Genomic DNA, 13,869 nt, shown 5'->3' on the forward strand with positions numbered 1-13,869 from the left:
TGACGTCACCTCCCGATCTTTTTTATCATCTAAACAGGCTGAGCTCTTTCAATGGCTCACGAGCAGGCATTTTTCTCCAGCCCTCAAGATGTTTCATTGCTTTTTGCTGCCCCATCTCCAATATTTTCAAATCTTTTTGAAAGGTAGACGCCAAAACTGGATTCATTATTCCATGATCAGTCTTCCTCATGGTGTGTCACCTGCCTCTGCTCCTCACTGCTCTTTTCCTACATCTAATGATGGCTTTAGCCCTCTGCACCACAGCATCACCCTGGGTGCTCATGTTGAATGACTTGCCCAGCATGGCCCCTAAATCCTCTTCACACTCAGTGCTTTCCAGGCTACACTTCCCCATTCTGTAGGTGTGGCCTGCATGCTTTGTTGCTAGCGAAAGGACCCTTCGTTTGGTTCTTTTCAAACTTGTTTTCTTTGAATGGGTCCAGCTTACCAAGGGACCCGATTGCTCTGTGTCACTGCCCTGACCTCATCATTAATGACCACTCTGCTACTATTTCATCACCCACCAATGTTAGCAGCAGTGATTTTGTATTGGATTGCAGGTGATTGATATTTATTTTCAAAAATTAGTCCCTGAGAGCCTCTTCATATCCCTCGTGCCCAGAACCTGCTCTGCACAGCACAGCAAGAAAAGGCCGCCCAGCCCAGCTGTGCCACAGGGGCTAAGCACAGAACAAATTTCGGAGCTTGTATTATCCATAGCTTCTGAACAACATGTGGGGGTCATCAGCTTACAAATACACTCTAGAGTGGTAGCATCCAGGAATGAAAGCATGGCATCTGCCAGGAAGTGCGTCCCCACAGAGGGACACCGTAATCGCCCAGGGAGGGAAAAAGCTCTCACTGCCATTTCTTAACCTCATGGGGTGTCTCCTGCTCCGCCAACCCCAACCCTATTTCAGCATCTCCAGGTGCCTGAGGGAGCAGGCACCAGAGGCCATCCTGCACCTGGGACACAGATGGAGGTTAATGACTTACGTACCCATGGTGAGTATGGTGCAGGACAGCACTCAGGACGTGCGAATGCAGCTCCAGACCTGGGAGCAGCTGGCCTTTGCTGGCAGGAGACCTTGCAGGTTCAGTGGGGGTGAGACAGCCACTAACATGGGCATGGAAGTTTGGGGAACAGGGAACAGGGCCAGGGCTGGGCAAGGAGGGGAGGGACTTGGGAAGAAAGAGAGAAGATCAATCACTTTCTGAATGTGGGTCAGGATTATCCTCATTTTTAGAGAGTGGGAAATTGAGGTGCCACGTGGGAGTGGGATTGCGATTTGGCCGAGCGTCTGAAGAATCACCACAGCCAAAATAGAAAAGCTATTAAGTGTCAGAAGAAGATTAATCATGGAATTCAGAGTTCAGGGCTGACCAGTAAAGGTGTCGTATATGTCATAAACCAGAATGTGCTCTGCCACCTCCCTGGTCTCGGAGACAGGGGTACATCTCTTGGACAGGGGTTAGAGGATCTTTCTCTCAGACACACAACAGTGAATAGTTTGGAAAATAAACCCTACTTGTCATGTTCTTCACTGGCCCTGCTCGAAACTCCACCCTCCAACCATTGTGAAGCAGGAGCAGGGACACCATTCCACTCTCCTGTCTACATGTACCTGTGCACCTGCAGACATTGCAGCTGCACATGCATTGGTGCAGGCACTGTCACGGAGCTGGATGAATCAACCTGCTGGCCCACATATTCAGCATTCTCACCCTGAGCAATCCGTCCCGCTGTCTGAGCCACCTCTCTTCATCCAGGAACCTCTAGAGCAGTCTCTCTTGATGGATTGTCTCCTTCTCCTCCTTGCCTCTTTGGTAAGCAAGGTTCTTTTGGCTTCTCTTTGCCCCTGCTTAACCCCTCTGCCCACCAGTCCCCTCCTCCGCTCAGCCCCACTCCCCTAAAATGGCCTCAGCCCCAGGGAACCGCCCCACGCCCCTGGCTCTAAACACCTGCCCATTCTCTCCTCCTTCTCCCCATTGGCAAGCCCTGGCCACCACTTTCTTCCTTACCCTTCCTCTGTCTACCCAGTCTCTTTTCTGAACACTATTTCCATGATGGCCTCTGCCCAACCCCACCCAGTATACAGCTAACCTGGGGAACTCACTGCCACAGGGTATTACTGAGACAAAATGACCAGCAGGGTGAGACACTGACAGGGATCATGAAAGCCTTCACAGTTACATTTGATCAGAGAATGAATTAAACCACTATAGCACAGGTCTCCAACCAGCCACTCACTCACAGGGAATCTCCCTGATATGGGAGAATTGTCCCATCGCGCAGACTTTTCCATTGATTGGGGGCGAGGTCTCTGCCCCTCCCTCTACAGTAGCTGGCGCTAGTCCCTCCAGGAGTCGCTGCTCTGAACAGGGCTCTTCCCAGGAGCCTGTGGAAAGAGGCACATTTAGTCCCATAAAGCTCTGCTGACTCTCAGGGCTGGATTCAGACACTCCTGGGCCAGGCAAGGGACTGCCCCATTGATCCGGTGCCCCACATGGAGTGGCAGTGGCAGGAGGCCCTCAAAGAGATGCTGGGACAGTGGCCTAGGAGCCCTGCTCTGTCCCAGAAGAGGAGCAGGAAACTCTCCCCCAACCCCTTGGGATCAGCAAGGTGCCCACAGACAGGCAGGGAGCAGTTGTGGTAGTCCAAGTTCTTACCTCCCCAGCCAGGGAGTATGCTTGGGTGAGGGGGTCAGGACTGCTGTGCTCTTCCCTTCCCCCTGCACAGAGAGCCCCCTGCTGGGGTGGGGTTGGTGGGGTGCTCCAGACAAGTGGGGCTGGGAGTTCAAATCCCATGGAGATGCCTGGGGTAGTTCCTTTTCCCAGAGCCATTGTCTCAGGCCCTCTTCAGACTCAGGCAGAGGATGCTGCAGATGCTGCAGTGCAGGCAGATCTCCCCATCCCATCCCTGTCATTCCAGGCTGTGGATGATGCAGTATCTGTTGCTGGCTCCTGTCAGAGCCAGGGCACTGGACTCTGATGATTCCTATATTCCTGTGGAACACAAGCAAATTCTATCTGGATAAAAAAAGGCCAATATTTCACCCAGATCGATGAAAATTCATGAAGAGGTCAAACAAAGCTGAACCATGGATCATCTCAAAATAAAAGTTTCATTATGAATTTTTCATCCAGTCTCAATTATTATGCCCCAGATTTTGGGCTTAGATTCTAGAAGTTCTTGGCCTCTTGTGACCTCCTCTCTCCAGATCCCTGGCTGTACTAGTTATCATTTCAGGCTGGGCTTCTCAAGGGAGTCTAAGGGAGTTAGGAGCCCAAGATGTACATGCCTTACTCCCATAGGCTCTTTTGTGAATCCCAGCCTTCATTGTCTGAAATTCTGGAGAAGCCCAGGCCTTCAAAGTGAACAAGCTAGACACAGGACCAGGGTTACAAAGGCACCTAAAGAAGGAGACTGGTGCCTATTGGGATTTACAATAGCATCTAAGCAGGTTCAGGTCCTCACTCCCACTGAATGACCATGGGACTTAGCCACCGAGCTCATTTAGGAGCATTGATCAATCCCCGTCGGCGCCTGTCTCCATCTTTGTGATCCTGGCCCACAGATAACACAGAAGCAGGGCTGGAATTGGGGAATGCTGGGGGAGATCATAGGCCTCATGCTATGTGGGTCTCAGGCTTGAGGGACAGAATGGCTCTTTTGGCTTTATCACCTAGGCATCTCTGCACTTGCCTCTGGGCCTCTGCTGCTGAGCTGTGCAGGGCTCCAGGGAGTGAGTCCAGCTCGCCCTTAGGAAATAGACATGAATAAATCACCTTCCCGCAGCATCAGTCCTTCAATGCCAGTGATACTCAATGCCAGCTGCACACACTTCATCTGCAGACAGCAACAGGTTTGAGTCTAGTTCTGTCCATTCAGGCTCAGAAGGGCTGGGGGTGGGGGGGAAAGATTCTCAGATACCTGTGCCTTTAGCTTCTAGATTCTGGTCTATAGATAGATATTGACCCCAAAAGCCTGGTGCTGGATGACTGAATGCGTCATGTGCTGGGAAAAAATCCACAAAGGTCAGGAAGTTTGCTATTTCAATTAAATATGTTGGTGGATCAACATACAGGGGAACATTAAGATGAGAAATAAGACTTACGTTATGAAATCAAATACCGGCTGTGGATTGGAATTTTTCCACTCTTGGGGAAAATTTTGACTTTTCACTGAAAATGCCAAATCAATTTTTTCTCCCCAGTTGTTGGCAAATGTAAACTTTCTGTGGAAAACTGGATTTTTTTCATCAGCAAAGCAAAAATGTTTGGTTTTTGAGTTTTCAGTTTCTTTACAAAAGAATCCCAAAATGCTGGAGGGAAGTAGACAGGTTCTAAGAAGTTTTTGTTGGCAGTATTGTTTAGCTGAAAAAACAATCTGCATTAACAGAACACAGCTGAAAATTTCCAACCAGCAGTAAAATACATTGGGGAACATTCATATTGTCTGATGAGAGCTTGATTTCAAACCCATGGATTCTATCACATCTGTGTGATTTCTCTTTCAAAGGGATAGTTGCATGGAGGTAACAATTACATAAGCAGTAAAGTTGGCAGTGCACATCATGTTTTAGACAGAAGAGCCCCTTTAAACCCTGGTTAGAGTTGAACCAAGCAGCCAAATCCTGTCTACCCTGACCGGGTTCAAGGACATATGGGAGCAGACTGGGAGTAGAACCCAGAGCTCCTGGCCTAGCTCCACACTGCTGCTGGCTGAGTATAAAAGGTGTAAATGGGTGGACAGAACTTACACGGAAGACACAGAAGACACGGGGCTGTGCTGGCATTTTACTCTATTAGATTCATGCCCAAGTGGTAAGCTTGGTGATGGTCGCAATGGAGGGACCTTCTTTGCAAGAATTGTTGGATTTGGAGTGTGCTTTGTTCCATCCTTCATACTGAATTTTATCAAGCCACACCTTGGGCGAATCCTCAGATTGGGTAAAGTGATGAAGCTCTGTTGAGTTGCAAGGTGGTTGGTTACACGAGTGTGATAATATTACTGATTGATTGTAAGAGGTGAGGCGCACGAACACCTAGTCATTGTAAGTGATGAGTTCTATGTAACTTGGACATTCATAGAATGAGATATTAGGGAAAGGAGAAAGAGGGCCATTCTAATCCTGATCATTGTCCTTCTCATTCCCTCGAAAGCCGTCACATAGTGTACTGAGGAAGAAATTGTCCAACCAAACCGCCATGACCGAATTCTTTCTCCTGGGAGTCTCTGATGTTCGGGAGCTACAGATTTTACACTTATTGGTGTTCCTACTCCTTTACCTGATATCCGTGTTGGGGAAATTTCTCATCACAGCCATAGCCTGCAAGGAACACCTTCACAAGTCCCATGTACTTCTTCCTGATGAATCTATCCATCTAGACTTTGGTTCCATCTCTTTCAGTCGTACCTCGGGGAAATGGTTGTGATTTCTTCATGTGCTTTTAGGCTGAATCTGCTTTGCTTTTATAACTGAGTCGTATGTTCAGATCTACAAAACAGTGCTGAGAATCCCTTCAGAGCAGGGCCAGCATAAAGCCCTCTCCACCTGCCTCCCTCACTGCCTGCCTCCCTCACTGTTGTCTCCTTATTCCTTTTCACGGGCACCTTTGCCTTCCTGAAACCAACCTCCAACTCGACCTCAGAGCTGAATCTCTTGCTGGCTGTTCTCTATTCTGTGTTGCCCCCAATGATGAATCCGATCATCTACAGCATGAGAAACAAGGAAATGAAACGTGCACTGAGTAAATTGATAGTTTGGATGTTATTCAGCAAGAATAAAATGTCTATATTTCTCCACTGATCACGAGTTCATTCTGTGTTTCTTTATAAATAGAATCCTCTGATGACATGATTGCCTTCATGAGAGCATACTTTGCAATCTGTTTATGCAGAATTGGGTATTTACATTAATAAAAATCCAGACAAATTTAACTCAAGAAAATTGTAGTTAGTATAGATTTACATCAATGTAATTAAGATCGAAATCTATCTATCTATCTATCTATCTATGTACTGCTAGACATCACCATTCTATGTGATAATCAGTAGCCATAGCAAAGTTCCTAGTGTGTTCGCTGGCTCTTCTTTTTCAGGAGTATAACTCTGACGGAGGTATCAACACATTTGTTCTTTGGTTTTTGTTTGTCAGTTTTTTAGTTTACTTTTGTTGAGTATGTTGTTTTTATTTGTTTCTTTGTTCCAGGTGGGTTTGCAGATAGGCAGGCCTGTTGAGATAGTGAGAGTTTGGTTCGACAGGATTTTCTATGTTTGCCTTCTCTTGAGAGTGCTGATATGTCATATCTTTGATGGGGTTTTCTGAGTGAGCTGAAGGTTTGCTCCCCACAGTGATAAAAGAGTGCAAAAGAAGTCTCTGCATGGCTAAGTTTCTCCTGACTCGATTATGTATATACTGTTCGGATATTATGGTATTCTGAACAATGTGTCGGGGAGAAAGAGCCTCAGGTAGCTGTCTTTGATTATTTTAACCAGTGCTTTCTAAAGAAAATCCAACTTGGGCTAGTGAGGCCAAGTTTGGATCCCATTGAAGTCACTGAGGTTTAGCCCCTCACTTCAAAGAAATTAGGCTTTGGCCAAGAGCCTGTCTACACAAGGATCCAGAATTGGCTGACAGACCCCTGGAGAAAGTGAGTGTGACAGAAATGTAAGGGTCTGATATCCCAACTCATCTGAACCAACACCAATGTAGAGTAAACACATTAACATCACCAGTTTAATACTTACAACCATCGCTCATTTACAAACAGCTCATCAAAAGTACTCCATGTTTGAGCTGTTTTGACTGGATACATTTTAAATATGCTCTGTTTTGTTTCTCTGAATAAATGGACGTATCACACACATGGGTTCCTGAAAAACCAAGGGGCTAATTCTCAGCTGGTTTAAATTGTCATCGCTCTGTTGAAGTCAATCGATCTCTGAGAATTTACGGAAAGGAGGCAAAGCATTTGGAGATGGAGTTAGAGCTGAAATGCTTAGAGCTGGAAAGGGCTAAGCTTGGTCCAGCAGGTAATCCCTAACAGTCTTTGTCCAGGAACTGCCCCCATTCCAAGAAATTCCCCATATATAAGGTAGGGGATGATAACGAAGCCTACTTAGAACATTTCGAAAGGGCCTGCCTTGGGTACAACACCCCTACAGACCAGTATATGGTGGAGCTGAGGCCACAACTCAGTGAACCCTTAGCAGAGGTGGTGGTTGAAATGCCTAAAGAACACATGAATGACTACGAACACATGAATGACTACGAGCAAGTCTGTCGGTGGTTCAGAGCTCTAAGGTAAAAACCGGATCTGCCATTTTCCCGGCACGCCTACCACATTGTAAAAAATTGGGATGCCTGGGTATCAGGAGCAAGTGTTAAGTCTCTGGAAGATCTGTCTTTCCTAATGCAAATGGAGCAGTGGTACATCCTAGATGGGAAGTCCAACAGTGTAATCGAGGCAGGGGAGATCAGAACCAAATGGGTGGAGGTGGCGGAGAAGAAGAAAGTTGGAGTGGATATCAGAAGGGGCAACCCGAGACAACCCCTTACCTCTTGGGACACCCTATTACTTGGGGACAGCCCAAGGCCCCATCTACACCCCAAGGAAAATCCCAGACAGCTTATTCTCCCACCACACCATTCTCCAACAATTCACTTTGCCCCAGTGACCAGTCAGCTGGGTGATGTTTAAAATGTAATGAGCTGGAGCATGTGAAAGCCAACTGTCCCAAGAAGCCCAACAGATTGCAGTTCATTGCACCAGAATCACACCAAAGGTCCTCTGGCCCAGATGCCTCTCAGATACCTTCAGAGCAAAGGAAAACTGGGAGAGTGGGCAGGTTATCAACAATATAGATACCAAGCTTACCAACATCGACAGTATCTCACATATACCCAGCACGTCCAGTGATCACATGACCAACTAAAGCAACAACGCCAGAGACCCAGACCAGCGTCACCACCCCAATTCCATAGCAGTGTCTCAACCCCCTCCAACTAACAAGCAGATTTGAAGCCTTGGTCGAGGGTTTGAAAACAATGTTCCCACTTAAGCGCTTACACCGCCATTATAATGACTACCGATGCATCGCGGACAGGGTGGGGTGCTCACGTGTTACATCACACAACCCAAGGGCTATGGTCTGCAATGGAAACCTCCCTGCATATAAACGTCCTGGAATTTCAAGCTATAAGCAATGCCTGTTGTCACTTCTTCCCGTTAATCCGGAACCAACATGTACGGATAATGACAGACAACACTGCCTGCATGTTCTATGTAAACAAGCAGGGAGGAGTTCGCTCTCATTCGCTTTGCACAGAACCTATGAAACTCTCGAACTGATGCCTTGCGTACAATATCAGGATATCAGCCGCCTACCTTCCTGGGGCAATGAATACCACAGTGGATGAATTAAGCAGACGCTTTCCCTGGGACTACGAATGGGAGATAAACGCATTTGGGACACTCATCTCGCAGAACGTCAGTTACTGTACAGGGTGAGTAACCTCCTCTTCTTTCTTCATTGGGCCTTTTGGTCAGTGCCAACTAGGTGATTTGAGCTACTTAACCCCTTACAGGTAAAGTGATTCAGTACAGCTGCCAAGCAGGGATTTTATCCTACCCTTTTCTTTATATTTATGACACGCCCCCCCCCCCCCCAAATCACAGACAGTGCTGGACAGCCTGTTCCACACTGGCTGTGATTTCTTCCTGGAGCCCTGTGACAATGGCGTGGTAAGCCCATTCGGTCCGTCCTGGGGTGGCTGAGAATATCGGTGTAAAGCTAGTGCACAGCGCCTTGATCTGCTGTCTCTACATATGTCCGAGGATCATGGAGAGGTTCACCTCTTCTACGCCACCATCACTTTTTCCTTCATAGTAGACACCTTCAGGCCACTCAGAGTCATCTCCCTGAGCTGTAAAGTGACAAACCTTTAATTCTCTATTATAAAAGGGCTTTAGAGAATTAACATGGCACACTTCAGGCGTTAGGTTGGAGGTGGGGAATGCTATGAGATAGTTACCAGCACCCAGGTGCTCTTGGACTGTAAATGGCCCTTCCCATGATGCTTTCATCCTATGGGCCTGGAGTGCCTTTAGATTTCGGAGGGTGTTTTGTAGGTTGGTTACAAAGTCCAGAATGTTAGTTCCTGGAGAAGGTGTAACCCCCTCCCATTGCTGCTGCACCAACTGTAATGGCCCCTTAACCTCGGAGCCATACACAAGTGTAAATGGTGAAAAGTCCAAACTGGGATGTGGTAGCGGCCTGTAGGGAAAGAGCAACTGCTGAAACACTAGGTTCCAATCACTGCCCCCCCCAAAAAAATTCCATTGAACTTCTCCACCAGGCCATTTGTCTGATCGTGGTAAGGGGAGGCAACCAAGTGGTTCACCCCATGAGCTTCCCAAAGGCTTTTCATGGACCCTGCCAGGAAACAAGTTCCAGAAATTAGTGCCGACGTCCAAGTTCCCTGGAGGCTTTCATCTGCGTCCTGCTCGGCCTGGAACTGTTCCCTTGATGCTGGAGACATCTGTTCCTCACTGGGTTGTGGACTTGGGCTTGGTCCCTCTGGAAGCAATGCAGGGGATAGAGCTGTTTCCGTGGACTGTAAACCACCCTCTGCTGGTGCAGTGGGTTTTATTTCAGGCTCCAGCTGAGCTTCCTGCACAGCTTTAGCTGCTGCAGCAAGTGCAGGCTCAATGGTGCCCTCTGGTGTTCGAACTGTAGATAAGGGGTTACAAGCGCCGGACTCAGTGCTGGCAATGGTTCTGGCGTTGCTTGCGCCACCAGTTCCAGCTCTGGGACTGGTTGTGGTTGAGTCTTTGTGACTGGATCCACTACTGCTGTCGCAGACGTTGGCATGGGGTTCTGTTCCACCACTGGTAATACAGACGGGGCCCTGGTAGAAGGCTCAGGAGCAAGGATAGGTGTGAAGATTTCCTTAGCCTGGTTGCGGGTGACCATTCCCACCCTCTTGGCTAGGTTCACATGATTGGCCAAGTCTCCCCCGCAACAGCATGGGGATGGGATAATCATCATAGACTGCAAAAATCCACGTTCCTGACCAGCCCTTGTACTGGACAGGCAACTTGGCTGTAGGCAGGTTTAAAGAGTTTGACTTGAAGGGTTGAATCGTCACTTGGGCCTCTGGGTTGATTAAATTGGGGTCCGCTAAGGAAGCATGGATAGCTGACACTTGTGCTCCGGTATCCGTCCACGCGATAACCTTCTTCCTGCCCACTCTCCCAGCTTCCCTTTGCTCTTAGGGTACCTGGGAGGCATCTGAGCCAGAGGACCTTTGGTGTGATTCTGGTGCAATGAACTGCAATCTGTTGGGCTTCTTGGGACAGCTGGCTTTCACATGCTCCAGCTCATTACATTTTAAACATCACCCAGCTGACTGGTCACTGGGGCAAAGTGAATTGTTGGAGAATGGTGTGGTGGGAGAATAAGCTGTCTGGGATTTTCCTTGGGGTGTAGATGGGGCCTTGGGCTGTCCCCAAGTAATAGGGTGTCCCAAGAGGTAAGGGGTTGTCTCGGGTTGCCCCTTCTGATATCCACTCCAACTTTCTTCTTCTCCGCCACCTCCACCCATTTGGTTCTGATCTCCCCTGCCTCGATTACACTGTTGGACTTCCCATCTAGGATGTACCACTGCTCCATTTGCATTAGGAAAGACAGATCTTCCAGAGACTTAACACTTGCTCTTGATACCCCAGGCATCCCAATTTTTTACAATGTGGTAGGCGTGCCGGGAAAATGGCAGATCCGGTTTTTACCTTAGAGCTCTGAACCACCGACAGACTTGCTCGTAGTCATTCATGTGTTCGTAGTCATTCATGTGTTCTTTAGGCATTTCAACCACCACCTCTGCTAAGGGTTCACTGAGTTGTGGCCTCAGCTCCACCATATACTGGTCTGTAGGGGTATTGTACCCAAGGCAGGCCCTTTCGAAATGTTCTAAGAAGGCCTCGGTATCATCCCCTACCTTATATATGGGGAATTTCTTGGAATGGGGACAGCTCCTGGACAAAGACTGTTAGGGATTACCTGCTGGACCAAGCTTAGCCCTTTCCAGCTCTAAGCATTTCAGCTCTAACTCCATCTCCAAATGCTTTGCCTCCTTTCCGTAAATTCTCAGAGATCGATTGACTTCAACAGAGTGATGACAATTTAAATCAGCTGAGAATTAGCCCCTTGGTTTTTCAGGAACCCATGTGTGTGATACGTCCATTTATTCAGAGAAACAAAACAGAGCATATTTAAAATGTATCCAGTCAAAACAGCTCAAACGTGGAGTACTTTTGATGAGCTGTTTGTAAATGAGTGATGGAGTAAGATACAGTCATAAACAATCTTTGCTAAATAATGCTTCAGAACGAGTACTTATAAGGGAATCATGATGTGGACAAAGACAATCATTAACAGGAAGAAGTACAATAATTATCCTAGGTTATTTGTTATCTAGCTAGCTATCATAATTCACAATCAAAGAGAAAACTCTCATTATGACTAAATGAGGTTGTGTGTTCGGAGACGAAATGATCCTATCTGTCTGTTTCTCTCTCTAATCACATGGCCTGTTTTTGACCGTCGTATATGCAGTCTACAGAACCATGCACAAATATGGCATTCTAATAGTAACAACTTCTGAGATACTTTCTCAGCTTGGAAATGAATAGATCTACATGGGATAGCGTATGGAACACCAGATCAGTGCATGTGATGGCACTTTTCCACTTACATCAAGGCTAGAACAAAATGATCCCAAACAAGTAACTTACGCCAGTGTTCATGTCACTGCTGAGTGTAGCCCAGAGACTTTGGGCCAGAACCTCATCAGTATTAAACTGGTGATGTTAATGTGTTTACTCTACATTGGTGCTGGTTGAGATGAGCTGGGATATCAGACCCTTACATTTCTGTCACACATACTTTCTCCAGGTGTCTGTCAGGCAATTCTGGATTCTTGTGTAGACAGGCTCTTGGCCAAAGCCTAATTTCTTTGAAGTGAGGGGCTAAACCTCAATGACTTCAATGGGATCCAAACTTGGCCTCATTAGCCCGAGTTGGATTTTCTTTAGAAAACACTGGGAAAAGTTTCATTTCCAAACAGTCTTTGCACCATAGCAAGAATGGCACAGCTCTTACAGAGAGGAGATGGGTGAAGTAATAACTTTTATTGGAGAATCTTTTGTTGGTGAGAGGGACAAGCTTTCGAGTTACACAGAGCTCTTCTTCAGGTTAAAATAATCAAAGACAGCTACCTGAGGCTCTTTGTCCCATAACACATCATTCATAATATAATAATATCCCAACACTATATACATAATCGAGACAGGAGGAACGTAGCCATGCAGAAACTGTTACAGGCCACGCGGCTCTCAGACACAATGGGACTGGGGCAGACAGGTAGCTTGGATAGGGTAGGCCAGGGTTCTGGCCCCATGGAACTCTGCCCTGGGAGCTCAGACCCAGCTGATGTGGTGCTAGCTGCGTGACACCCCCTTCAGGTGTGAGACGGTGCAGACCTTGGAACTGGCCTGGATCCCCATCGAGCAGCTAGATCCCATTTCTGCCCCCCATGTGGACCAAGGGTGGGGGGAATCTCACAGCTTTCTGACGCCATTGCCTTTTCAGGCTGGGGGGATGACCCCCCACCACCGTCATCTCTCCCCCTAACAGGGGCCAGCTCAGTACGGACATCAGACTCCCGTGCACTACTGAAGGACAAAACTCTGGGTTCCCTCCGTGGGCGAGTGATACACCCCCACTCGGGAATGGAGGGACCCTGCCATTGAGGAGGAGCTGGACCCAGGGGCTAGTAAATTCCCCCCGCCCGCCCCAGGTTAAACCCATAGGGGATCCCATAGGGATTTCTCTTGTATGTATAGATGCTAATAGGTCACCATGGACTGGAGAGAAGGATGGGTCGGGTTTTGATTAAAACTGGGGAGACAGACTGCGAAGGACTATGGTGGTGTCAGCAGCTCATTCTGAGGGGCATTGGATAAACGGAGATCCAACAGATTTATGGGGTTGATTTCCAACTGTAACTGCGCTGTGACATAGTTTTTTGGTCGCCCCAGTCTACTTCCTTGCTTTAACGGAGTTCTTCATTGCCCATAAGTTATTTTCTTTTCTTCAAAACACACACACAATTATTTCATATTAAAAATAGATCAGGGTACAGAGCAGCACAGATATGGGTGCACCTGATGGGTTATCAAAGAGCGAGTGGGAGGGCAAAGAAAGCATGGAGGTGCATTTTCACAGCTGCTGAAGTGGGATGGAATGGGAGGGGTTGGGATCCCCGCCAGCCCCTGAGCCCTTCCCTTTCCTGGGGTGGCATTCCCCAATTCTCCCACTCAGCCCATTTCCTGGGCTATGGCACCCCAAGAATCAGCTGTGCTTCTCTAGCAGGCCCTATGGAAGTTGGCCCTTGAGGTTCAGTCCGTTTTGGTCCTTGACTCAAAACCAAAGGATTGATTGTTGTTCACAGAAAAAACAAAGCACATCAAGAAAGAAACGAATTTTAGAACAGCAACCGGCCTACAGGCGAAACTCCTAGTGGTGGAAGCTTATATGTAGACAGTAAACACTACACCCTGGAGACCACATGTTGAGCTAGTTAAATGATCACAGGCCACTCCAGATCTGCCCCACTTTGAGTTCGAGTTCATCCCTTCAGAGCCCCCTCAACATAAATGCCCACCCAGATGAAGGTTTCTGCCACCCAAGGGCTTTTCAGTCCAGCCATCGGCGGCCACAGGGGAGCCAAGAGCCGGGCTTTGAAGTGAGACAGATTCCGAGTGGAGGCAAGGTGTGGATTTTCCACAGAGCGGGCAATT

The 13,869-nt window shown here is 47.7% G+C and overlaps 1 pseudogene; it reads right to left on the bottom strand.

The window, feature by feature from the left end:
- Nucleotides 1–13,869, bottom strand: part of LOC119567508 — a 31,214-nt pseudogene that overhangs the window by 5,023 nt on the left and 12,322 nt on the right.

The sequence above is a fragment of the Chelonia mydas genome, chromosome 14 (assembly GCF_015237465.2).
Source record: "Chelonia mydas isolate rCheMyd1 chromosome 14, rCheMyd1.pri.v2, whole genome shotgun sequence".
Classification (NCBI taxonomy): Eukaryota; Metazoa; Chordata; order Testudines; family Cheloniidae; genus Chelonia; species Chelonia mydas.